This window comes from Heloderma suspectum, chromosome 3 (genome assembly GCF_057233095.1).
Source record: "Heloderma suspectum isolate Gila_16-S chromosome 3, 16-S_ref, whole genome shotgun sequence".
Classification (NCBI taxonomy): Eukaryota; Metazoa; Chordata; class Lepidosauria; order Squamata; family Helodermatidae; genus Heloderma; species Heloderma suspectum.
Window position 1 is genome coordinate 274,249,173 of NC_139460.1, and position 26,917 is coordinate 274,276,089.

The following is a 26,917-nucleotide window of genomic DNA, read 5'->3' on the forward strand; positions in this document are numbered from 1 at the left end:
CTAACAAGAGCTGAAAGAGGGAGATATGGGTGAGGTCCTGGGTAAGCAAAAATGAATCGTAATGTTTCAGCAGGACCATATCACACATAAATTGACAGTTACTACAAATAGTTATTTACTACAAATAGTTATTTCACAATAAACATATCTCAACTTGATTAGAGGTTAAGGACATTGTTTTAGAGGCTTCTTCCTAGCAGAATCATTTTAGAGAGAGAATGGAAGAGTTGGAGGACAGTACAATGTTGGGGTTGCCTTCTGTGTAGAATGGGATATGTATAATGAAGACTAATTTTGTAGGACTGGACCTGCATACATGTTTACTAGTTCTGGCAATGTAAAGGTATGTGCAGGACAGTATCATAGCCAGATAAGAAATGTAAGCACCAGGGAGAAACCCCCAAAATAACCATCAGTGGAAGAGACAAAATATAGTTGACCTAATATGGCTAGGTTGTCAAGAGATCAAGGAGGTTAATACTGGAACATAGGAGACACAAGAAGCTCAGCCAGATTCTCATGCCACTTTCACCTATTGGCAGGTTCCACTAGAAAATTTTTGAAAGATTAACTTTAAAATATGCATTGCCTTATGCCCATAGTCTGTTTCCTGCGATCTGAACTTATATGAACAGCATCTCTGTGAATTTAGCTGTGTAGAATAAGTAATTTCTAATCTATTTTAACCACAGTGACCGGTGTTGATTCCCAGCAACAGTCCATATGACTGCAATGAGTAAGAAATTGGGTACCACACTAATTGATGCCTGCAAGCAGCACATCTATCAGTGTGGTTGCAATGCATTCAGGCATTACTACTTCCATGTGGTTGCAGCCATGTGGCTGCAACTATGGGATGCTCCACATGAAACATTTTAAATCATCTGAACTGGGACCAAGAAAGCACATTTCATACATGGATGGCGTCAACAGGGATGTTTTTGATGTCATACATCTCCTAAAATATAATGTTTCTGGGTTTCAAATATTTGAATTAGCTAGCCAATTTATGAGTTTCAGTTCCTAAATATGCCCAGTAGGTGCAGCTGTTGGCAGGGCTCACTGTTAAGTACAAATTCAGTATACATGTGCAACTTGAACACACAGTGAGAAAAAAGCTATTGCACCCTTTGAACTATCGGACTGGAGGAGGTGTTTTTAGATCATAGTCCAAAAAACGGCACTGGAGAAACTCATGTTGTTGCTAGTATTCTTCTTTCTCATATGAAGCTTGCTTTACACTAGGCCAGTGGAACAACAGAAAGACTGCTGTCAGGAGGCCAGACAGATCCTTGTAAATTGTTAACATTTCTGAGGATGCGATGGGCAGTCATTGACCCTGCGTATGCTTGGTAGTTCCTGACAGCGTGTTTGATTATAGTTCCTGACCTTCCTGTAACAGAAACTGAACCCTTCCCCATTACATTTGCTCAATCTCTGATAGTAGAAATTGATATTCTGATAGTAGAAATCGATAGGGGATTCAGCGGTGTGTCCCTAACTTACCGCCAGCAGAGGTTTTGGTCAATATATAATCAGTGAAAACCCACCTGCTGCAGAATTATTGCTTCCAAGCAGCATGTGATCCCTGCTCACCACATCCCTCTGAGGCTGTGCACAGATTTGCTGTGCTTTTAATGCTACATGTAATCACGCTTGACAAAAATGTAAGCCTGTTAAGTCAGTCACTGTGCAACTACTGTTTATAATTCAACATGAGGATGACACCAGAGACTGGACACTTAGTTGTCTTGCCCTAGGAACCTGAATTATATCACCACATGTCACTGGTGTGGGCTGAGTATTGCATCCCTTTTTTGTTGACTATAAACATATGCAGCCAATGAAACAAAAAGCACAAACCATCATAAATGGTCAGCTAGCATTACTACCAGTGGTGCAGCTAAGTAATTTTAGACCCTGGACTAAATGGTATTATACACACCTCTCCTTGAGACAACCATTTTGTGTTACTCCACTTGTGAAGCACACAACTAACATTTCTCTTCTGCCTCACCTCTGATGCCATTCCATGCTTTATAACTGCTTCTACATTACTCATACATTACAGCAAAGCAAAACAAAAACAACTGTTTGCCAATCCTGATAAAAGAAGAATATGCAGTTGCAGAATTTGCATATGCAGTTTCTTAAATCATGGCACCATTATATGCACAGGAAAAAAATGGAGTCTGCGTCTGCTGCTTTGATGCTAAAAACATGAAGTTGAGAACAAACTCTATTTTGTTGTAGGAAAGGATAACATACTTTTAAAGTAATTATAATAAAATCAGCAGCTGTAACCATGTGCATGCCCAGTCAGCTACCCCCTGACTATAAAATGTTTTTAAAATAATAAGGGAGAAAGGATGCTGTGGCAAGCAGCATCAACCCCCATGGCCCCCAACAGGCTTATGCTGACCAAGGTACTGATGCTGAGCCTGTCTGCCACTGCCCCATCACCTGCCATTTGGGGCTCCCTTGTGTCACAGCGGCCTTGGACTTTGGCCGCTGGACTATCCATCCATAGCTGCACCACTGCTTACAACTGTTGACAGTCTGGGACCAAAGGCCCATATTCGGAACCAATTGGCACAGAGGGAAAGTTGCTCATGGTTCAGAGTTTCAGTGCTGCTCGCTCTTCTAGTCCTCCATGCTTCTGAATGAAAAAGTCACATGTGCAAAGACACAGGGTGGATAGGACTGCTGTTCTGTGCTTCTGGGGTGGTGGGGCCAGGTCAAGCCAGGCAGTTGGGTTAGTTAGGAAAGGAAAGGAAAGGAAAGGAAAGGAAAGGAAAGGAAAGGAAAGGTTCCTCCTGTGCAAGCACCGGGTCATTACTGACCCCTAGAGGGACACCGCTTATGCTGGTGTTTTCATGGCAGACTGTAGCGGGGTGGTTTGCCATTGCCTTCCCCAGTCGTGACTACCTTTCCCCCAGGAAGCTGGGTCCTCATTTTATCGACCTCAGAAGGATGGAGGGCTGAGTCGACCTGAGCTGGCTACCCGAGACCCGGCTTCTGCTGGGATCGAACTCAGGTCGTGGGGAGAGTTTCGGTTGCAATACTGCCACCTACCACTCTGCACCACATGAGGCTCTTTGGGTTAGTTAGGACAGAGAGACAATACAGACAAGGGCAGTTGGAGGCAGAGTGCAAAGGAACAGTGGCGTGAACTGAAAAGAAAAAGGTAAGACATTACAGGACAAACATAGTTCTGATATTTCCATCTCCCACCACCCAGCTTTTGCTACAGAAAAACTCCAATTGCTTCTCAGGGTAAGAGAGACCCCAACTGGGAGTATACCCTCCTTGACATTGTAAAATCAAAATGCTGTGCTGAGTTGTGCATTAACATGTTTTCATTATCAGATTTGCACCAGTGTTTAAGAAATATGTAAAGAACTACCAGTGACCTATTTGATTTGAATGAATGATTTAAATCACCTTGATTTAAATCCACCCACCCTGAAGCTAATACTTGTAAGGACCCTGAGAACCAACTAAAGATTGGGAGACTATAAACATGGGGAGGTGTGGCAGTGTCTTGATTTTTTTTCCCACCTTGAGCCCATTCTACCTTGGCTATGCTTCTAGGGCAGGGGTGGGCAACTCAGGTGGTTCCAGGAGCCAATTCCCTCCCCGAGAACCAATCAGTGGCCACACCCCTCCCCACCATTGAAATTACCATCACCAGTGAGAAAAAAGGGCTATTTGCCTTTACAATTTTAAGAGAAGTAGCCTTTTGTCACTGCACCACCAAATTTTGGCAACAAACTGCTGCTTTTTTTGCTGCCACATTATGGATTTTCAGTGGGGGGGCAGTGCAGGCTGCAAAAAAGGCAGGGTCTGTCTGTGCATGTGGTGCACTATCTTGCCCACCTCTGTTGTAGGGGAAGGGTGAATCAAACTTGCCTGCTGAGTTCAGCCTGGTTATGCACACCACTTTGTGCAACCAAGTTTATATTCAACTATCTTAAGCAAAAAATATTTTGGGAGACAGAAGACTGGAAGATATTTAAATAGCAAGAGGGAGGTGGCAAATGGTACCTGTGCCTCACAGATAGACAGAATACTGAATGGAGGAAATGAATGGGGAAAAGCAAGGCAACTAATGTCTTGATGTAAATCTTACTCAGAAGTAACCCCTATGCCTTTGGGGAAGAAATGGGAGGTTGATACTGCAGCTGCTCTAAACTATAATCCTATGCAGGTTATGTAGAAGTATGTGCTATACCTGGGTGTTATACATTGGACCTTGGGATTGGTCCCTTCCAATCTTTATCTGGGTTCACCGGGTCCTATTCCTCAGATCTCTGCTTGGGATAAGTAGCTATGATGTTTGTCTTCACCCCCCACCCTTTCCTTAATATTTAGAAAATATTACACTGTCTGCTATATAGTTAGAATCATGGAATTATAGAATAGTAGGGTTGGAAGGGGCCTATAAGACCATCAAGTCCAACCCCCTGCTCAATGCAGGAATCCAAGTCAGAGCATCCCTGACAGATGGCTGTCCAGCCTTTTAAGGAACTTTAAGAACTGCATTTAGCTACTCTGAATTTGTGGGAGTTTAAGTGGAGCTAAGTAACAATTCAAACTGTTGCTAGTCTTGCCCGGCCAAGTTTTGTATATCATAGCTATTTCATTTGATGCTCTAAGAGTTTTCCTAGTAGGCTTCAGTAAGAATTAAATTGTAGGTTACTTTGCAGGGCATAATCCTGAGGTTCCCAATGTAGTACCCATGGATGTCAATGTGCCCACAGACTCCTCTCTTGGTGCCCACCTGGCTCCCTGCCCTTCCTGATTTGTACTTTATTTCTTAAATTTTTAAAGCTAAAACTTTTTTTTCTCAAACCTGGGATGCTGGCTTGCTGCAAAGCAAAGTGCTGCCTCAAGTACCATCTTCTTTTGGGTTCAAACAAATGGTCTTGTGAGCTCAGACCCCACTTCTGCTTTTACTTAGGTTCTTGGGCAATTGACTTTTCCTTTAGTCTCAACACTTCAACTGCTGGCAAATGAGTGTTCTGTGACTAGCCATGCTTACCATAGTGGCCTTTTAATGAATGGGCAAGGTGCCCCATGGCAACCCTTTTGTGAGAGCACCCAAAACACTCTCAAAATTCCAAATGTGCCCGCTGACCCAAAAAGGTTGGGGCTCCTGGCTGTAATCATTGCATGTAAGAGTCATACTGCTTTGTGGTTCATGGTTACAATTGTATTTTCTCAGTAATCATTAATGTGTTTCATATTTTACTTCTTCATGTGATGTTCTTTTGCATTTACTCTTCTCTATAAATAATTTCTATTTTAACATTTCCTGTGTGGCATGTTTTCATTTTTCAGAAGTTAAAAAAATTCAGTGTTTTTCCTGCTGGAATTATATTTTCAAATATATTTAACTTTTGAATAGTCTCGGTTCACCTCTGGTTACACCGTCTCGCCCACTCAGGCAAAGTAAGAACTTCATTTTCAGGGGATTCCAATAAACCATTGTTTAGTATAATTCAGCACAAAGAAGCTCTTTGGATAAGTTATAAGCTGACTCCCTGCTTTGTGGTTTTTGGTTATGCCTACTAAAAGTATTATCTTATTATGCTTTTGTTTGATAATTAGAATGAACAACCTGCATTTATTGTTTGAGGTATATAACTAAAAAAAAAAGCTTGAGTGTGCACCATTACTTAGTCCTATGTATCATATAGGCCAACTTGCAAGAAAGCAAATTCAGATACACTGGAGAGAGGATGAGATTGTCAACACTGTAAGGATAAGTTTCCATTTCAAAAAACAAGCAAATTCAATGATTAAAATGTGGTCAGACCAGAGTTAAGGTAGAGCTATCCCCTTGACTCAAATTCCCCAAGCCAGAAGTTGGAAGCTAAGGCTGATTCCTTAACAGATGTGCCCCATGATCAGTGATGATGTCTTACAACTTACCCTCCATGGACTCACACTTTTCCTGGGTCTTTCAAGCCCAAATTCAGATGAAGACAATAGAGTGCCTGGGAGCAGCAAAGATGGCCAACATTGTCCTGGTCTTGTCTTGCCTTATGAAGCATCTGAGCCTTACTGTATTGGCTGGAGGAATCCTCTTGTGAAGTGACCCATGCCAGATATAAAACAGGCTTAAGGTCCACAGCAGAAATAAAAGTGTAACTGATGTTGTAACAACTTGGGGCACTATAATGGTGCCATGATCTTTACAAATAGAGGTATATTCACACAAGGCAAGGCTACTTACTGGGGCAAAGGCAGAGTCTGTTTATAACAATTCTTTTTGTGTTTACTGAGCGGTCAGTTGTAATGGTCTCATAAAACTCATGAAGAATGGGCAGGGAAGAAGAGAGAAAAACCCTCCCACATAACCAACTCTCCCAGGTATGTAGCAGAATGGCTTTATTGTTATGCATCTCAGTTGGGCTGCAATTAAAGGGTATGGCCAGTCAACTTGTCTGTGATTTTCTCTTCCTCCATCTGCGGTTTATCAATAGCTGGATATGTTTTAATGCATTAGGCTGAAGGAAGAAATCCTAAAACTGCCTGGCCTGTTGCCCTTTCTAAGCCTCCCAACAAGTAAATATCTCGCTTGTCATCTCCCCACTGAAAATATGTTAATATTTGAAAATATCATGGCTAGAGATTTTGCGGCCCTGAGTAGTTCCATCCACCACTTCAGCACTGAGAAAGCTGGAACTAGGAGTGTTGCATTGAGGATGATTGTGCGTGTTCCAGTGTTGCTCTTGTAATGGATGGTCTGTGGCAAACACCTGCATTAGGGATGTCAGCCTTTCCCAAGCTGGTACTCTTCAGATGTGTTGGATTACAACTCCCGGCATCCCCCAACCATGCTGGGCATTGTAGTCCAACCCATCTGGAGAGCACCAGCTTGGGCAAGGCTGAGGTATGTTTAGAACTGGAATACCCTACAGACCAGGCAAAGAATCACACTCCCATTAGCGATTGTTGACAGGTGCCGCTGGGGCGTAAGTTTGTTTGAAAATCAGTCCCTCCGAGCTGAAAGCTCCCTGCCCCGCCCTGAGGCCAACCGGCTTCAGGTTACGGCGCGAGGGGCATGGCACTCTGCACGTGCTCAGAGGCACCCCCGTCTTTGTGCTAAGCCCCGTCTGAAACGAAACTTTTCTTTTCCGTGGCCTTCTCACCGAGCAATTATCACGTCGCCTTTCCCCCTCTCCTCTCGCTCGCTCAGCTTCCCTTCGGGTCATCGCCACATCCTGCAGTTCGTTTTACAGCTTCTGACGAAGAGCCGCGAGACAAAGGCGAGCCGGCAGCAGCGGCAGCCCAAAGCCCGCTCCCTCCGCGCCCCCGCCATCCGTCCCCATCAGCGAGCTGCAGGGGCGCGCGTTCTTTCTCTCTCGACCCCCGCCCCCCGCCGCAGCCCTCTGCGCTGCCCTCCAGCCGGCGCGTCCATCCCCGCGTGGGAACGGCACGCCGGGCGGACGCTCCGGGCGGGAAGGGCGCCGAGGCGCGCTGGAGATGGGAGGCTGGACGGCGGGGACAACGAGGGGGTCGCGCTGCCCGGCCCGCCCCCCACCCTCGCGCCGTTAGACGCCGGCTGCACAAAGCCGCCCCCATCGGCGGCCGGGGAGGGCGCAGCCCCGGACTGCGGAGCGCGGCAGCCGCTGTTCTTCCACGCCGAGGGGTCGCCCCCCCCCCCGCCCGCTCTGCCGGCCTTGGACGAAGCGCTGCCCTCGGGCATCTCTCGCTCGCTCTCTTCGTTTTGCATAACCCGCCCGGCCGCGGGGCTTCGGTGGCGTGGACGCGATGGGGGCCACCCTCTCGCCCAGGCTGGCAGCTCGCCGCTGCCGTGGCCAGCCTTTTGTGCAAAGCTGCGCCAGGCGCCCGCGGCTGGGCAGGAGGCTTTTCAACGGCGGGGTTTCGGGGCGGTAACAAAGGCAACAAAGCGAGAGGAGAGACGGAGGCGCGGACGGAGGTACGGCTTCCCTGGGCCGCCGCCAGAAGCAACAGCCGTGGCGGCAAACAACACGGAGGTAGCGATCGTCCCAAGTGAGTAAAACCACTAACTTCTGCGGATCAGGCTTTGCACACGCACGCCCGGGTTGCATATTTGATTGGCAGACGGGGGGAGGAAGGGAAGGAGGGAGGAGGAGGGCGCTTTCTCTGCACAGCTTTGCACGCGTGCATGCATACACGCGCGGACTTCCCTATGCGATACTGCCTTTCCCATCGCTTCTGTAGCGCCAGTCCAAATGGCGAGATCGATGCGGATCCGCTATCTCCGCAATTCTGCCTGCTTTTGACTTGGAACTTGCGCCTCTGGTCGGAGGCATCGCAAAGGCTGTCAAGACCTTTGCAATGTTCCCAGATATTTGGAGGATGGGGGGGCATTTGCTTGGAGTATTCATTTCGACAGAAAAGATCAAGCAACTGGTGCTTAGAGGTTTAGTAAGGACTTCCGGGGGGGGGGGGTTCTGTTAAAAACAACGGCGACAAAAGGGTAGTTTCTCTGATTGCTGGGGTTGCCTCTAGCTTATTAACATGGGATGTTGTTCTTGGAACAAAGAAATAAATGTAAAGAGATTGGCCGTGTTTTTTGGCTTTGGGGTCAATGGGGATGATCTCCAGATTCTAGGTAAATAAGGGGATAGAGAGACGAGCTTAAGTTTTCACAATTTGCGTGTGGCTTGGGGGCTTCTTTAAGCTTTTCCTCAAGCAGATCCAGGAACGAAAAGGATGGGATGAACTTGGATCTCATCAAAATGGAGAGAGGACTTCCCGTGAAAAAGTTCCGGTGGAACACCTTCAGCCTCTTAATTCTTCACTGCATTTTTGATTTGCTGAATGTTGTTGAAAATGTTAACATTACTTCTCCGTTGAAAAGGACAACCTGCTGAGATAATAATGTTAACAATCAATATTGCTGTTCTTTCCTGAAGATCCTTGTATTCTCGCCATCTGTTGTGACAGAATAGGCATCTTGTGTTTCACTTGAGTGAGCTTGCTCTGTGCAGTATTTGGTGCTGAAAAGCAATGAATTGCTTATTTATTTTCTTATTAGCACTAGACACAATCCACTCAGAAGTTGGTGCACACAGCTCACATTCATTTCAGTGGCTGCTTGACTGTACCTTACATATGTGATCACGTATCCTTGTATGTGTTTTCTCAGATGTTCTGTAGAAGCAGGATTCTTTCCAGCAGTGATGCAAGTTATTTAATGGGGAACTTGTGCATTTAACTTTGAAATCCCATGGCCAGATAGTGCTATGAGTGGATTTTTTTTCTGACATGGGTTCACCCTAGAAACTTTGTTTTTAAGTGGATAGATTTGGTATTTTCTCTTGCTAGGCAGTGATGACTGTGAATTATAGAAATATGCTGAAATGTAGGGTAGACATATTTGGGTCTGAAGGTTCATAGAATCATAGAATAGTAGGGTTGGAAGGGGCCTACAAGACCATTGAGTGATTTGAGTCCAACCCCCTGCTCATATTAGCATTCATTTATTTATTTGATGTATATACTGCTTACCATATTTTAAAACATAATTCTAAGCATTTTAAACACATTTAAGGCTGCCGTTCTGCACACAGCTAGGCACATGTAATCTTAGTTTTTATCTTGCTGTTGTGTTTTTTGTTGTGTTTTAATGAATTTGTTTTATTATTGATTTAATCAAGTTTTATTTATGATTGTAAACCACCTTGCGTGACATTTTTCTTGACAGAAAGACAGGGTTGTTGTTGTTGTTGTTCAGTCATTAAGTCATGTCCAACTCTTCGTGACCCCATGGACCATAGCACGCCAGGCCTTCCTGTCCTCTGCTCTGTCCCGGAGTGTGCTCAGGTTCATATTCATTGCATCGGTGATGCTATCTAGCCATCTCATCCTCTGCCGTCCCCTTCTCCTTTTGCCTTCAATCTTTCCCAGCATCAGGGTCTTTTCCAGTGGGTTTTCTCTTCGCATTAGGTGGCCAAAATATTTGAGCTTCAACCTCAGTATCTGTCATTCCAATGAGCAGTCAGAGTTGATTTCCTTTAGGATTGACTGATTTGACCTCCTTGCAGTCCAGGGGACTCGTAAGAGTCTTCTCCAGCACCACAGTTCGGAAGCATCAAATCTTCGGTGCTCAGCCTTCCTTATAGTCCAACTCTCACAGCCATACATTACTACTGGGAAAACCATAGCTTTGATTAGATGGACCTTTGTTGGCAAGGTGATGTCTCTGCTTCTTAAATTTAGGGTGCAGTCCTATGTATGTTTAGAAAGAAAAAAGTCCTAGAACCAGCTGAGGAATGCTGGGAGCTGAAGGAAGTTTTTCTGTCTAAACATGCATAGGATTGTGCCTTAATTGACTTAAATAGGACATATGTCTGGAACTGCGAATAAGATAGCTGACTAAATTCTAAACAAAAGCTTCCATAGGCTAGGATTTTGCCCCAATACGAATCATGGAATTTTCTCTCAAAGTTTCCACTTTAATATTAATATAAAGAACAACACTGTTAGAATTTTAATGGAGCATTGGCAGCTGGTAAAATAAAGAATAGCTCTAGACCTTTAGAGAAGTGATGAGTACACTTGAGTAGCCAGAGAGTCCTATTGATCAGATGCCCTTAAGATCCATATTTTGAGTACATCTACTTGCAGTACTTCCCTGTTGTCTTTGGGTAGACAATTGAGCTCCATCCCAGATCCTGTACACTGGTCATCCCAAGCAAAGCACTGCAGAGTAGGGATGGATGAAGGTCCCTTACCTTATCCCGCAGCTTGCTTCGCGGTGGGGGGGAGGCGCTCCGTCCCTCCCCCCAAAATTCTGGGCGGGGGGGGAGGCGCCCCGTCCCTCTGGCCGAAATTCTGGCCGGTGGGGAGGCACCCCGTCCCTCCGGCCGCGAATCTCATCTCCTGCCGGGATGCAAATGGCAGCGGCCGTAGCCGCCATTTGCGTCCCTGCAGTCAGCCGTGATAGGCTACGTAAATCCTTACGTAGCCTATCACGGCTGACTTTTGGGGGGGGGAAGCGCGTACGCAAATGGCGGCGTAATCTGGGATTAAATACTGGGATTAAGTGTTCAAGGAAACAATACTGGTTACAGTGCCCCATTAAATACTAGTTCAAACCTCCCTGGGTGTATTCTCATGTAGGGATCCTGAAGCAGTTTGGCTGATGGAGATATAACATAATGATGGACTCAACTGTCATAATTCTAAAAACTAGTTCAAAACATCGGGAGGGCACCATGTTGGGGCAGGCTAATCTGTGATATGAAGAACTCTCAACATATATTGGCTTTGTATAGGAACATAGTAAGCTGCTTTATATAATCCTGTCATCCACCCTGTGTCTTTGTACAAGTGGCTTTAGTCAGAGAAACACAGGAATATAGGAAACTGTTTTACACCAGGTCAGAATGCAGGTCCATCTAGGCCAGTATTGTTGACATCGGCTCTCCGGGGTTTTAGGCAGGATTCTTTCGTAGCCCTCCTTGGAGATACCAGGGCAGGCAGAGTCTGGGGCTTTCTTGGGGGAAGTGGCAACAACATAGGAAGCCATAAAAAGTGTCCCTCCCTTCCTCTTCCCAATAGCAGTTTACAATATCTTTGTCATGGGTCTCAGCTGCATTTGGGGTGGGCAACTTATTTGCCCCTGGACCTCCCTGCTGCAGGCTGCACTCTGCAGGGCACTCCATGGGTCACCTGGAAAAAATTGGTGGTTTTACTGCCAAATGTCCATGGCAAACCACTATGACACACTAAATAGCTCAAATATCTGAAGTTAAATTTAATGCTTATTTAGCCTCAGAACAATTTTAGTGCTCCGAAACACTAAAGGCACCATCTTTTTTTTAAAAAAGCCTGCCAATTAATTTTTTGCTGCCATCAAATTCAGTGGCGCAGCAGGGGTTGCATGAAGCATGCAGGACACACGTTGCCCACCTCTGTCATAGAACCTGAGGGAGAAATGTGTGTATGCACATAATAAAGAAATGCATCTGAGACAGTCAGTTCACATTCTACTTGGCAAGTGTGTTTGCTGTCCATGTTTGCAGCAATGAACTCCATGAAGTGTGAAGACAGACACCTCTGTGTTTATAAAGTGGACATGGCCATGGGCACATGTAAGGAAGCTGTGACCAGTTAAGCTTCAACGCCCAAGTTCACTGCATGTTACAAGCTTCACACATGATGTGCTTACTAGTGTACATGCTGAAAATATTTTTACTGAAGGTGTGAATCAGCTTAGGGAAAAATGCAAGTGTCTGTGAAAGTAAAGGCGTTTTATGTGTCTTCTTGTGCATGGCCCACAGGCCAATTTAAAACTGGCAATATGGCCACCAAACAACCCCCCACCCCATATTGTGCATATTCAACTTCGGGAAATAAAGAAATAGTTGTATGTGGGGGTCTCCTTCTGCTACCTGCAGCACTAACGTCCTACTGTCAGAGCTTTGCTGACATTATAGGATGCTATTAGTGCTAAAGGATGAAATACGAAAATAAAACAGAGACAGAAGCAATCATATCCATTTCAGCCTTTCTCAAAGGAATGCAAAATGGAACCAACACAGGATATTGGCAGTGGATCTAGTTTCTACTTGTATCCCCATTAGTACTACTGAGCATAGCAGCAGCAGTAAGGTACCACTGACATTAGTGAAATTAAAACTTGACAGTCAAACCAATATAAAAAACAGGCTTCTTAGCATGTGGAAGGTGTGTTGGGGGGTATATATTGGAAAAGATTTTTACACTTTTGAAAAGATAAAATAAAGATATCATAATATGCAATCAAGCCTTGAGAATTTTCTTCCCTGAAACTTAAGTAAAGACTGTGGCCTGAAGCCAACTAAAGCTTCCACCAAATATAATGTCCAACTCAGCCTGCTATTCTAAGTTCACTTATTCATGAGAAGATTATTTGGCATTAACAAGACCTAAAGTTTAAACCTTTTGATTGCTTTCACTCGGAACAGCAGCTCACTCCTTACAAAAATTGAGTTGGTCCTCTAGTCTCGCTTTGTTGGGGAAATGGATAGTTACATGGCTGTAGGATCTTAGGGAGTGAAAACCTAAGAGACAGGCAGACTGACATTCTCCTCCCCCCCCACCACCACACACATATAAAACTGAAATGGTGGAGTCCTTTTAAGCTCTCTGAATAGGTTTTAGTTGTGTGTTAGGGGAAAATGCTATTTCATTTATCCTCTCAGTGTAAAATCATGGCTTCTACTCACCTCTTTAGTCCACACAGATCAGTTTGTTTTACTACAGAGTAATCAATCCAGAAGAACCCATTAGTACCTGCTGATTCTGTACCCACTAGTGCAGTTTAGAATCTGATTCTGAATCTGATTCTGTCACTAGTGCAGTTTAGAATCACACTCTATCAGAAATCACAAAATGAAGGGTGCGAACCCCCCACTCTAACTGTGAATGCAAATGATGATTAAACGCATGTTAATTGCTCAATGTTACACTATCTTGATTATGATCCTCCAAGGACCATCAAATATGAGGTTTTTTTTACTTCAGTTCCTATTTCCAAGTACAAAATACAAGCCTATAGTTTCCATACATTCCTGTAGCATCCATGTACTTGAGTACAGAGTATAAAATTATCTCCTAAGTGGTCCTGAGATTCCTGATAATTTGTCCCCAGACAGAGAAGCAACTTCGAATTGCCAAGGGTTCTACTTCATGTCTTCCCTACAGAGTTGTGGAGAAAGTTGGGAAACTCTGTATCTATTTTGTTGTTTTCCTCTGCAGTAGGGATGGCGGAGAATTTCTCCACGAATCTCCAGGAGGCCGAATGCCAACACATTCAGGCCCCCGAAATTGGTGGAGAAACGGTCCCCCCCGCCCCCCCCCCGGGATGGGACTTACCTTTGGTGAATGTCCCTGGTGCTGGCGGCTCCCGGCGGCGGCGGCCGGTCTTCCGACCGGCTGCCGCCACCGCCATTTCCCAGTAAAAAACAACAACAACAACAAACGTGATAGGCTACATAAAGTTTTACATAGCCTATAACAGCTAGATTTTCAAAAAACACAGTGATAGGTTACGTAAATCCTTACGTAGCCTATCACGGCTGACTTTGGGGGGGGAAAGCACGTATGCAAATGGCGGCGCCCATGGACGCCGCCATTTGCGTTCCTTATTTGGGCACGTGTAGTGGTGCTTAGTGGTTAAGACGCTGAACTGCAGACTGGAAGGTCGGCAGGTCAGCAGTTCGAGACCCGAGTGCTGCGTGACAGAGTGAGCTCCCGTCTTCAGTCCCAGCTTCTGCCAACCTAGCAGTTCGAAAGCAAGAAATTGCAAGTAGATAAATAGGTACCGCCTCGGCGGGAAAGGTAACAGCGTTCCATGCACCTCTGTTTTCAGTCATGCCGGCCACATGACCACGGAAGCGTCTTTGGACAGCGCTGGCTCTTCGGCTTAGAAACGGGGATGAGCACCGCACCCTAGAGTCGGATACGACTGGTTGGGGACACCTTTACCTTTTACCTTTTAGTCTACGTAAACATTTACGTAGACTACAGTGAAAATAAGGGCAACACTCAAAAAGCCTGCTGGGAGGAATTACTTCATGATGGCTTCCCTGGAGCATTAACGGAAGTGTGGAAAGGTAAGCAGGTTACAGGCTCCTGGAGATAATATTGTACAAAGATAGGACAGATTTAATCCCAACACTTAATCCCAGAACTAGTATTTAATGGGGCTCTGTATCCAGTATTGTTTCCTTGAACACTTAATCCCAGCAATTTGATAGAGACAGGTGTGCCAACATATTTTTGGGCAATGGTGGAATACGTTTAATTCCTGCACAGTGATTCAACAGGTGCTCTTTGGTCCTATGACTATACACACATGAAGAGGAAGAATTCATCGGCAGAATTTCCCATTGTCATGACATTGTTCAAGTGAAAGCTTTCTGTGTCAAGAAAGGAAGTGACAACCCTAGACCTTGGGGAATACAGATGACCAGCTGAGGTTTTCTCCCACATGGTAGCTTGTTCATCTCTCTTAATACAAATGTGGTGGAAAGTTTTATTTTCCTACCACATGTTCTTGGAGTCTTTACCAAGAGATAAGGTTCTCCCATGTAGTTGGATGGTCATCTGGATTAGTTATTTGTGGTGGATGGCTGCCGAAAATGTCTTCCACATTCTTTTCAAACATTCCAATTCAATTTGATAGAGACGAAATGGCTTTTGAGAAGAAATTCAAAGGAAAAAAGATTTCAGAGAAATTCTGATGGGTTACGGTTCTTGTGCTTTCCTTGTTTGTTTGTTTATTTGTTTATTGTATTTTTATCCCGCTCCTCAGTCAAAAAAGGCTCCCAGAGCAGCTTACAATCAATGAACAAAGAAAACAATTGTTTATGAAGTGGCTGAGAAATGAGCACGAGTGTCCTGTCTTTGTACAATATTATCTCCAGGAGCCTGTAACCTGCTTACCTTTCCACACTTCCGTTAAAGCCCCAGGGAAGCCATCATGAAGTAATTCCTCCCAGCAGGCTTTTTGAGATCAGGAAGCACAGGAAGCCTGGGAAGCTGTAGAACAATGGGGCAATGTGTAATTAAACATGCATGCAGCACCACCAAACAGTGATAAAATAAACTCAAAAACACCACCAAAGAAATTCAAAGTAAATTATAAAACACCATTAGAATGAGGCAGAAAATTGGAAGCCTCTTTCACAGTTTTTCTTACCTTCCTAGAAAGAAAAGTCCACTTTGCAGGATTTTCTCCAAATTTTCTTCACCATTTTTTGTTGTTCTGGTAGCCACCTTTTCTCCCCCACTCAAAATGCCCTGGACAACTGTAGGTATGGGGCATTGTGGAGGATACAAAATGGGGGCCAGGCTACAAACACAGTTGCTGCTATTGCCACTTGAAGTGGCAGCATTAAAAAACCAAAACAAAACATCCCGAGGAAAAAAAGACAGAAGCTGTGGTACAATCTCTGCCAATGGTGAACCCTACCATTATGAGAAACAGTTGGAGGATTTAAATTTGCCTAAATTTCCCCTCCACATTTGAAGGTAGGGCAGGAAATGGTGGAGAAATTTCCACAAATTTAAAGGCTGGGCAGGAAATGGAGAGGAAATTTCCACAAAGTCACTGCTCCAAAAAGGAGCCATGAAAAGTGGGGGAGACAATTACTATTTGTGGACTTTATCGAGAGTCAGGGAAGTGTTGAAAGGGTGGAGGGCACTGACAAGGCTTAATAGCTAGAGGATGTGATTCCCTAGTGGGAGTTATTGCCTGCCCCCTTGCTGCTCCTTTTCAGAGCACTTACTTTGCTCGCATTTCCCCCCACCCCTTTTTGGTGCTTGTGTATTGCACAAATGGGTTTTTACTTTCTTTTAGTATTATTCCATCCCCACCCCCACCACCTCCGGTCCTTCCCAAGTGTGCACAGATTAGCCTCTGTGTCAATTTCCTTGTATGTTACCTACTCCACTTCTGGTTCCTTTGACAGCTGCAACCTACAAGGACATTGACAAGGCGAGACTACACATAGCAGACAGCTAAATCTGTGCTCTTGCACATTTGTGAAAGACCAGGAAATAATAATTTAAAAAAAAAAAAAAATTACCCCATCTGTGTGCTCCCAAAGCACTGAAAAAATAAACAAAAGGTGGCAAGCAAGTGATGGATCTTCCAGAGTGCCCTTTTGGCATTGGTGGAAAGGCAGTCACTGGCTAGGGAGGATGGAGCCTCGAGGCAGTAATGACAAGGTGGTGAAGACCGGCATAGGCTTTTTTGCTGCTCCTGCCAAGTGGCTCTGTAGCCACTTGGGAGAATCTGTGGTGCCTGGTTCAGATGTCCTGACAGGCCACCCTGAAGACAAGCTATCCTCAGGAACCCTACTACAACCCATGGATTCTCATGGCGGCTTGTTTGTGAAAAGCAACCCACACTGAATCACCCGTGCCGGGTTCAGAAATCACGATAAGCCACGGTTACATTAATGAAGCTCACAACCCACTGTGGTGTATCATGCCATGCAAACCCAGTCTGTGTGAGCAGGACATACCCCTTGAAGTGCATACTTTCATGAAGGCTTTGTAGAACTGCTGCCATCAGGTTAGACAATTCAGGGATAAATGGACAAATAGTCTGACCTGGTATAAGGCAGTTTCATAAGTCTTCTTTTAAGAAATGGCTTCTCTTCCCTGCTTTTCTGCCATGGATTTCACAGTTCCATGTCTTGTTTATGCACTTTGAAAAGTTTAAATACCTCCAGTTTTCATGAGTTATTTTTAATTTTTTAAAACTAATTCATTTTTCACATCTGTCACATACATGAAAACATTACCTACAAACAATATAAAAGCTAAATTACTGTCAGTCTGTCACATCTGAATATAGGAAATACTAGCTATACAATAAAAAGACCTATATAATATTACATATATGAATTTATTGTTTAATTGAATATAGAAATAGCTTAACTAACACACAACATAACATACTACTTGTCTTTACACCAATAATTCAGGGGATAATAAAGCAGGAATACATATTAATTTCTATAATATAATTATTTTTCCAATATTCAGTAAAAGGTTTTCACTCCTCCATAAATTTGGGATCTTCCTGTCTACTATCTCTCAGTCTAATTATCTCAGTAATTTTCAATAATTGTGCTATTTGCAAAACTTTAGTGAACCATTCTTTACATGTAACTGGCTTTGTGTTTTCCCAGTTCTTAGCAATAATCATTCTTGCTGCCGTTAGGAAAATAAATATCATTGGTTGGTGGATTTTTGGGAACTGAGTTTGAAAGAGCTCGAATAACATTGTTTTAGGGATAAAGCAGAAATTGTACTCAGTTATCCTAGCAACATCCGTCTTAACTTGTTTCCAAAAACCTGGAATTTTTGGACACCTACCACATATGCATAAATCAGCCGAATGCATCCCAAATTTCCAACATACACAATCATCCTTTCTGTATTTTTTATTTAATCTAAGTGATGTAAGGTATCAAGAATAAATCAATTTATAAAATTCTTTTTAAAACTGACACAGATCCAATTGCTCATTCCTCTCATAAGAACTAAAAAGGTTTATTGACAAAAATATATAATTTATGATTAGATCAAGACTTAAACAAGGGAGAATTTTTAAAAACCCATTGGGAGACAATGGCAGTTTTAGGGATCAGTGAGGAAGAATGCAAAGTAGTTTTTATGAGAGGAATGACCAAGTCAGTCTGTGACAGCTTAGATGAGAATTATTATGTTGATTTAGTCTTGGTATCTCACAATTCTTAGATTAAATAAAATATACAGAAAGGATAATTGTTTATGATGGAAATCTGGAATACCAACTGCACAATAAATGCTTCACCTGGAAGCACTGTAGGTCTGGATCCAACTGTATGATATCTTGAAAGTCATGCTTGTTTGGCTATGGTGTGATAGTGGGCACTTTCTGTATATACAATTAATCTTAATTTTAGTGTGCAAAGTGAACTCTTTTGGACTCCAGAGGCTTCTTCAATTTTTTTCTTCATTGGGCACATAGGTGCACAATCAGGAATCATTGTTTAAGCATGACTTCCATATTTAGAAACTAGGGAAAACCACACAGTTATTAATATGAGTTAACTACTGACACTGTGAGAAGAAATTGATATCTGTGTCTGTCAATCAAGAACTAGGAAGCAGTAATAAAATACTGCAGGAATTTGTGGAGAGACAGAGGTACAACTAGGATCGTAAACCCATAACAACAAGTCAGTTACTAGGTATGGAACCATAGAATACCATAAAACTATCCACGATCATTGCATTGCTTCATTTCAGCACACATTTACGCAGCTGTTAGATGTCTTCACCTTTTCCACAGGGTAAGTTGGTTGACTGTATTCACCCATAAAATTACATGGAAATGAAATATTAATGTTTTCTTTGAGTAAAATATAGCAAACTTTGAACAGCTACAAACAACTATATCATTGAATCAATGACATTGATACATCTGGCTATATAACACATGTCATTTGCTCTGCAACAAGGATATTTCACAACTTGATTTTTAAAGAGAGAATTTGATTGGATATTGAAATTGGAGATGGTTGAGCATCTCCAACTGGGGCTTCTCAAGCATTTAAAGCAAAAGCTTGAAAAGCCTTGAGGAACTCATTTGAGTGTCAGATTTGAACGTCTGAAAAGCCACCGTGGCTGGTGTTTCCCCTCTGTTGCTACCACCCCTCCCTTCCCCAAGGGGAAAAAAAACCTTGGGGAAATGTGAGTGAAGATGTAAGACCCCCCAGTGGGGATGAGGTGGTGATTGGCTACTCTAGCTTCTGGTGGGAACTGACACTCTTGAGCGTCTTTTCCCACTGAGGATGGTGGGGTAGTACTACAAGTCCCATAATCTCTGGCAGGAACTGAGTGTCAGTTCTGGCCTCTCCTTATCTGGAACTGATGCTCAGAGGGCAGGGTGAGTGTGAGCAGAGTCATGACAGGGGCTGCTGGCAGCAGGGTGTGCCTGCCTCTGTCCTCTTTGCTGAAATTCAGGCAGGGGAGCTCACATAGTCCTGCAGCCCAGCTTTGAATATTCACCCTGTCCCTGCCTGGAATATCTACCCACAAGCAGTGATGTGGGTTTTGGGGGGGAAATTTAGTTTTAAATTTCCAATGCAAATTGGGTTCATTTCCAGAGGGTAATTTTCATAGAAAAAATTTGCACACAAACTTAAAATTTTCCAAATTAGGTTATTTATTTATTGAATTTCTTAATCACCCATCTGGCTGGTCACGCATTAATTTCCATAGGAAAATTTTCAGTTTTGCATTGGAAAATGTGGGCCACTTGTGGCCCTTCAGATGTTTTGGCCCACAGCTCCCATCATCCCTCACCATTGGCTGTGCTGGCTAGAGCTGATGGGAGTTGTAGACCAAAACATCAGGAGGGCTACAAATTGCCCACCCCTGTGCTAGAAAGAACTAATTTAACATGTTTATTTTACTTGTATTTAGTAAAAAAACAAAGCTAAAAAAAGTACCCCATGTTATTTTTTTGTCCCTATAGACCACGAGTATTTGACCTGAAATATTTGCGTGGGGGGTGGGAATTTAAGGACACTTAACATGATTTAAATGTTCTCTCCCATACTTTCTTGGGATAATCACATGAAAAAGCATGAATTACAACTTTGGAACTGCTAAGCTTGCTTAATATTGCATTTGAAATTGGCATACATTCAGTTTTACAAATGAACTTATGAAACAAACGTTTTTCTGTGGAAAAATAAAGCACTCAAATATTTCTGCCCCAAATCACTGCCAGCAGGTAGATTACAGTTGTCAGCTCTTATCAGGAAAGTAAAAAGAGGATCCCTCTTCCACATATGTCCTTCACATAGGTTTCGCATCAGTGAGTGGGTTCTTTCAGGACAGGAGAACCTTGACTTGGTTATATATACAGAAAAATGAGGCTCTGTGATTAAGTCCTCTCAAATTATGAGCTGGGATCCAAAGGGATCCCACAGATCCCTGGGTGTACTCTGGGGGGTTTTCTTCCCTCACCTGCTGCATCCTCCTGTTCCCCTTTCACAGCAGCTCCTGAGGTTCTGGGAGAAACATTCAGTGAGGGATGAAGAGGATGCAGCTGGAAGAAATCTGTGACTTCTCCTGTGCACGGATAGAAGTGCTTTCAGTTTGCATGTGGGGCTCATTATTAGTTTTATCATTGGTGGTGAACTTTTTTCTGAATAAATGTGCTTCAGACCTTACCTATGTACAGTTCTGGACACCACACTTCAAGGATTCAGATAAACTGGAATGAATTCAGAGAAGGGCAGCACTCCCCTGTCAGTGCCTTACAGTTAGTTATACACCTGTTAACAACCCTGTCAAATTCATAGTCAGGATGCACAATAGTAGAAGTGTTGATTTGTCCCATCCTTGTATTCAGTGTCTATAGAATAGGGCTGCACAACTTGTAAGACCCTTCAGATGTGTTAGCCTACAACATGCCTGATCCCTCACCAGTGGCTGAGAGGAGCTGTAGGCCAAAACATCTGGAGGGTCACAAGTTGCCCTCTCCTGCTATAGGAGTGGTAAGTTTCTAATCCATGTTAGTGATTTGGGGATATTGCAGTTATTTTGGATTAATTAACACAAGGCTAAGGGTGAAATTTGAGTGATTGTATTTCTACACTGCCTTTCTGAAACTAACCGAAGCAGTTACAAAAATATCTTGTGGATATAGTATTGTGCCCAGAATTGGTAGTTAATTTTCCCTGTTCATCACAGCATGTTCTGATCTAACTTCACTGCAAAGCCAACAACCCTAGTATTCATTTCTTATTTTAAAGCAACCATAATTCCGTAGAACACAACTTTGTAGCCTCACAGAGTACCTCTGTCTGTGACAGTTTCTGTGGTATACAGTAAATATAAGTGTCTTGAACTTGCCTCTTTTTCCTTTCTGTGGTCAAATCTGCTGATGTGACTTCATGTGCATTGTCTGTGGTTCCACTTGTCCCCATTTACTCCCACTTGTATAACTGTGGATCAGCAAATATTATTGCATACCATCGAAGGTGAGGCTTTGAGCTTTTTCTCTTTTTTTTAAGTGTTATATTGTGTTAGTTTAGTTTCTGTGGATGTAGACTCCCAAAGCTTAATTTTTCAACTTTTTTGTGTTCCAGAGCTGAGTAACACAAACAGATGTGTACATTGGTCTTATCCTTTTCTTCTCCTTGACACTGCTATGTAACTTAAACTGCAGTATAGACCTAGGTCAGAACTATCATGTTCAGATTACCAGTTGTTTAGTCATTATGACTATGAAAGCCGATTTCATTCTGATGTTGGCGTAAGGAGTCTGAGAATCTCTTGTGGATTAGTATAAGTTAACGTTCATGTATAAGTAAATAAATTTTATGTGGACCAACATTCTTCAAAGAATAATTAAAGGACAATATAGGTCAGCACTATCATCATCATCAATTTAACAACAGGATTTTTTAAAGAATGCTATTGTCACCAAAGAGTTTACCTTAAACAGATCCGATTTCTGCTGACTTGACTAACCATTATGCAGTGTCAGGGGTACTATTAATTGCTGAATGGATCCGTTTGGCATTTATTCTTTGTATGAGATTTTGGCTAAAATTGCAGACAGGCATCTCTCTTGACTAGTGTCATCAACACCAGCAGTAAAAAGTATGTGATTCTTTTTGGCGCTCCATTTAAAGTAAATCAGTGATCATCATATTATTTAGTACAAACTCAGATATCAGAATAAGAGAATAATGAAACAGATATGTATTAAAATGTTTAGTTAAATGTCTCAGCATCTACCTTCATCAGTAACAGAGTTAGGATTTCAAATGAACCCTGTGAGCCAAGGTTTTGACAACACTCTGGATGGAATAATTCTAAGGATTATGCCGTGTGTAAGAGAGTTGTGTTGTTGTTGTTGCTGTTTTAAAAACGAAAAAACCCAAAGGATAGATAGAAATCAAATGTTGCTGTTCAGATTAAATCCAGGATGTTAGGTGTAGAATATGTATGTATGTATGTATGTATGTGATTTATATCTGTATTAGCCCCAGGAGCATAGCCAAGTCATTGTAGTGTTAGAGGGGCCTAGAGATCCATGATGCTTGCTTAAGTTCATTATTGGTGCAATTCCCTTAGGTCTCTGAGCATGTGAGATGAGCCAAAAGCTGATAAGAAGGCCTTATCAAGATCTGCCTGGGAAGCAAAGTTTGTTTACCTTAGGTAGCTGTGCTTGAGGACCAAACAGTTCTAGCCTATGCTGGGAATGAATGCTAGGGGTGCTTGGTAGTATTGTGCTGTCTTATTGCTAAAACCCATTGTACCCCATGGCTCTGGGTTCAGAGAAGCTGTCTGATCCAATCATTGGGTACACCTATGTGCTGTAAGTTACTCAATAAAGTACTCCTTCTAAGTAAACCTTTGAGTCTGATTTATCTCTATCTTGGCACCTCTAACCTAAGAGCTCAACACCCACAGACGGGGAAACACATTTGGCGCAGCAAGCAGGGTGCCAAAAATACTGCTATGTTCAGATTCAAAGGGAAGGAGGGTTGGGGGGTCAGTGTGTTAAACTGACTCCCATGCTGGCCACAGTTGGAGCTGTGGGGTCAAGCCACAAAGCAATTGGTGGTCCTGTGTGGTCTGATTGTATGGCCAGAGGTTGAAGAGGACTGCACACCAGTGGGCCTGGAAACTGTGCTAGAATCTCTGCAGCTGGAAAAGTTGTCAGCTAAAGAGAAGCAGCATGCAAGACCTCTAGCATGGTTGTTACTGACAGCTTTAAGAGCTGTCGGGCAGATGGCGTTAGAATGGGGAGAGAAAACAGCAGAAAAGCTCAAGGACGGGCTGAGAGAAGAGCAGGCTTTAAGGCTGTTAATTAGAGAAAGCTTGCAGGACAGCCTGGCCTCTATCAAGGCATGGGATCATGAGGCCGAAGAAATAGCCGTTAGCCTGGTATGCCGAGCTCGGAAGAATTGCCCACGGCATTCTGAGGGGTGCAATATCATCACCTTGCCTGATTGGGATGAAATCCCTAAGAAGTGGAAACTAAAAAGTGGTAGACAAGGCAGAAGAAGAAAAAGGGGGATGCCAAACTGAGCTGCCCCTAATGGTAGTTATCTGTGGAGAAAAAGCATGGTCGTGGTTGTCCCCAGGGTGAATTGGAAGCTGCTGGGAGCTTATTACCTGGGGGTGGAGTAGTCACAATAATGTAAGAGTTTTCTAGAAGGCGAAAAAGTGCCTATCCCAAATGTGCATCATTGGACTGAAAGGCAGAAAGGGTTAAATAAGTGAGTTTCTGTTGAGACAAGGCAAACAGCCTAACTTGCAGAGAAGACAAGTAGAGAGTTAAGGCTAGTGCATAGAGCAGAGAGTTTTATGTAGAAAGTTTGAAACACAATCTGGAAAACAGGCAGGTCAGAAAGAGAAAAAGAGAGAGAGAAGGAGAGAGATTTCTCTTCCCAAATAGGGGGAAGAAGTAATAGCCCACCTTTGAGCTGTTACATACAAGCAAAGTGTGATAAATCACAGTGTAAGGGCTTTGTATGTGCAAAGTAAGGGAAAGCAGCACCAAGAAGGGGAGTTCCTCTTCAAACCAATTTCAGATTGGTTTCAAGGAATCGGGTGGTGGTGGAAGCAAATGAATGCAATAATTCTGACTATTATTGGCAGCTTTATAGCTTTGTGTGCTTGCTCATATGGCTGTTACATTTTAAAGTATACCTTTAAGTAGATGTCAACCCCCGGGTGATCAAATGGCAGGGCAAAGAAGACTGCTGTCAGCCTCTGATCATCTAGGGGTGGAATGTATTGGCCCCAGGAGCATAGCCAAGTCATTTGTAGTGTTAGAGGGGCCTAGAGATCCATAATGCTTGCTTAAGTTCATTATTGGTGCAATTCCCTTCTTAGTAGGCCTCTGAGTATGTGAGATGAGTCAAAAGCTGATAAGAAGACCTTATCAAGATCTGCCTGGGAAGCAAAGTATGTTTATCTTAGGTAGCTGTGCTTGAGAACCAAACACTTCTAGCCTATGCTGGGAATGAACACTAGGGGTGCTTGCTAGTGTCATGCTGCCTTATTGCTAGCATGTATTGTATAAAACCCATTGTACCCCATGGCTCTTGGTTCAGAGAAGCTGTCTGATCCAGTCATTGGGTATGCCTGTGTGCTGGAAGTTAATCAATAAAGTACTCCTTGTAAGTAAACCTTTGAGTCTGATTTATCACTATCTTGGCATCTCTAACCTAAGAGTTCAACGCCCACGGCCGGGGCAACACAATATCCTACCCTTTCTACCAAAAAATGGCACTCAAGCCAGAACAGCACCTAACCCACAGACCCACTTACAGGCCAAAGGCCTTCTTGAATAAAGTGGTCTTTGCCTGCTGTTGGAAGGATAGCAGAGGGAGCAATCCTAGCCTCCCTTGGGAGGGAGTTCCACAGCCTGGGAGCAGCTACCGAAAAGGCCCTCTCTTGCATCGCCACCAAACTTGCCTCTGAAAGTGGCAGTCAGGAAAGAAGGGCCTCTCCAGAAGATCTTAAGAACTGGGTAGGCTTGTATGGGAGAAGGCAGTCTTTTAGGTAGCTTTGTCTCAAGCCATATAGGGCTTTATAGGTCATAACCAGCAGTTTATATTCTGTCCGGAAACAGACTGGTAGCCAGTTGTCAAGGGCTCCTTGGAGGCCTCTCTCAGTCTAATCCAGTAACCAAGTCCAGACACAGACAAAGGGATTCTTTTCAAAGCTTTATTCCTCTTTTACAACTTAGCAACTCTACTGTTAGCAACTACATATGAGCAGCAGAGTACCTATGCCCTAAGTTGGAACAGTTGGTCCCCGTTTGAAAGGGAATCACTGGCAGACCCTGAACTTAAGGGCTAGGGAGAGTCCCTCCCCTTTTCCCTTAGATCCTCTGTGCGCAACCGTTGTTTGTATGCCAACCGGGCACTACACCTCCTTTCCGCGTCCTCCATTTGGCGCTGCTCTCTGCGTCGGCGTTGCACGTCCATCAAGTCTGCTTCCCACACTCTGTCACTCCCAGGACTTCTATCTAAGCTAGGAATGCTGGTGGGAGGAATCTCCGTCAGCTGTTGGCCCTGGGAAAGAGGAGTGCGCTCCTCTCCCAGGAGCAAATCCTCTTCCTCAGAATCAGAACTACTCTGGGATTTTATGGGCTCAGTGTCCACCCTGACACCAGTGAAGTTGCTGTAACAAGGGAGTCACGTGCTCCTTGTAACCGGTCCTGGTCAACAGTCTGGCCACAGCATTCTGGACCAGCTGAAGTTCTGCACAGTTTTTGAAGGCAGCCCCAAGTAGAGAGTGTTATATACATCCAGAGGTTCTTTCTTCCTTCTAATATCCCAAGATTTGATGGTTACTTAACTTCAGACTAAGGGGACCTTCTTTATATTTTAGTAGAACCCCAAGGTTCACCACCTGCAGTGAGGTGCAAAATAGCTGTTGGAGCCAGATGCAAAATGGTGGCTCAGGGGATGGGCTTAGTTACTTCCACACCATAAGCCATACAGTGGAATGATCTTCATATTCATATCCTGTACAGATTCATATCTGAGTTACTATGGATTCTAACCCACAAGTTAAAACTGGACAGCATAACTGCAGAAAGACACAGGCAACCATAACTGACAAAGGCAATAATTCAATAGTCCTGTGCTACAGGAGAGGGACAATGAGGTGGCCAAGCACTTAGCACAAGCCAATCTTGTGCTAAGTACTTATATATTGTTGTAATTTTACTTCCTTGTAATTTTACTTGCTATTGTTAAACTTTGGGCAGTTGGAAACTGTGGCATTCCTGCCTTCTCCTAGAGAGAATTCTCCTTCTCTAGGGCTTTTCTCAACCCCAGGAGGAACCACCTCCTCTCATACACACCAGGTTTTACACAGCCCCATAGGGTGAACTCTGTACTCAGTAGGTTTGTAACAGTTTTCTCTGAGGAGTCCGCCTCCCCCCCCCCCCCGTTCAAAGCTAGTTGGTCAGCAAAATCAGCAGCCTCGCAAACATTTTTAGGGGTTTTATCTTGCACTAGCAACTGGATTTCAGCAGGAAGCTTGAATAGGGATTCATCTGGGATCATCAAATCTCTTAATTCCCCCCTTAGTGTCTGCTTTGGCACTGCTTCTCCATTTATCAAATAGGTCAGTGAACCTGGCAGCCAATTCCACATAAGACTTGCCAGATGGTAAATGACAGGACCTAAACTCTTTTCTGAAGTAATCTGGCCTTAGAATCTCCTATACACAGCTTCTTTGTATTCATCATAGGTTAATGTATGATCTGAGGAAAAGCAATTATAGACATCTGCTAATTCAGCTTTTATCAGACTGGGAAGATATTTCTTATATTCCTCTTTTGGAATGTCCCACAAATGTGCTGCTTTCCCAAGTG

General features: G+C 43.5%; 1 protein-coding gene across 1 annotated transcript in view; it reads left to right on the forward strand.

Annotated features, from left to right (window-relative positions):
• Positions 1 to 7,217: 7,217 nt before the first annotated feature.
• The window catches only part of ST6GAL1 (ST6 beta-galactoside alpha-2,6-sialyltransferase 1), a 114,571-nt gene continuing 94,871 nt past the window's right edge, over positions 7,218 to 26,917 (forward strand). Inside the window, exon 1 of the mRNA XM_084847043.1 lies at positions 7,218 to 8,025. The gene's annotated coding sequence lies outside the window, so the exon portion shown is untranslated. The remainder of the gene's footprint in view (positions 8,026 to 26,917) is intronic.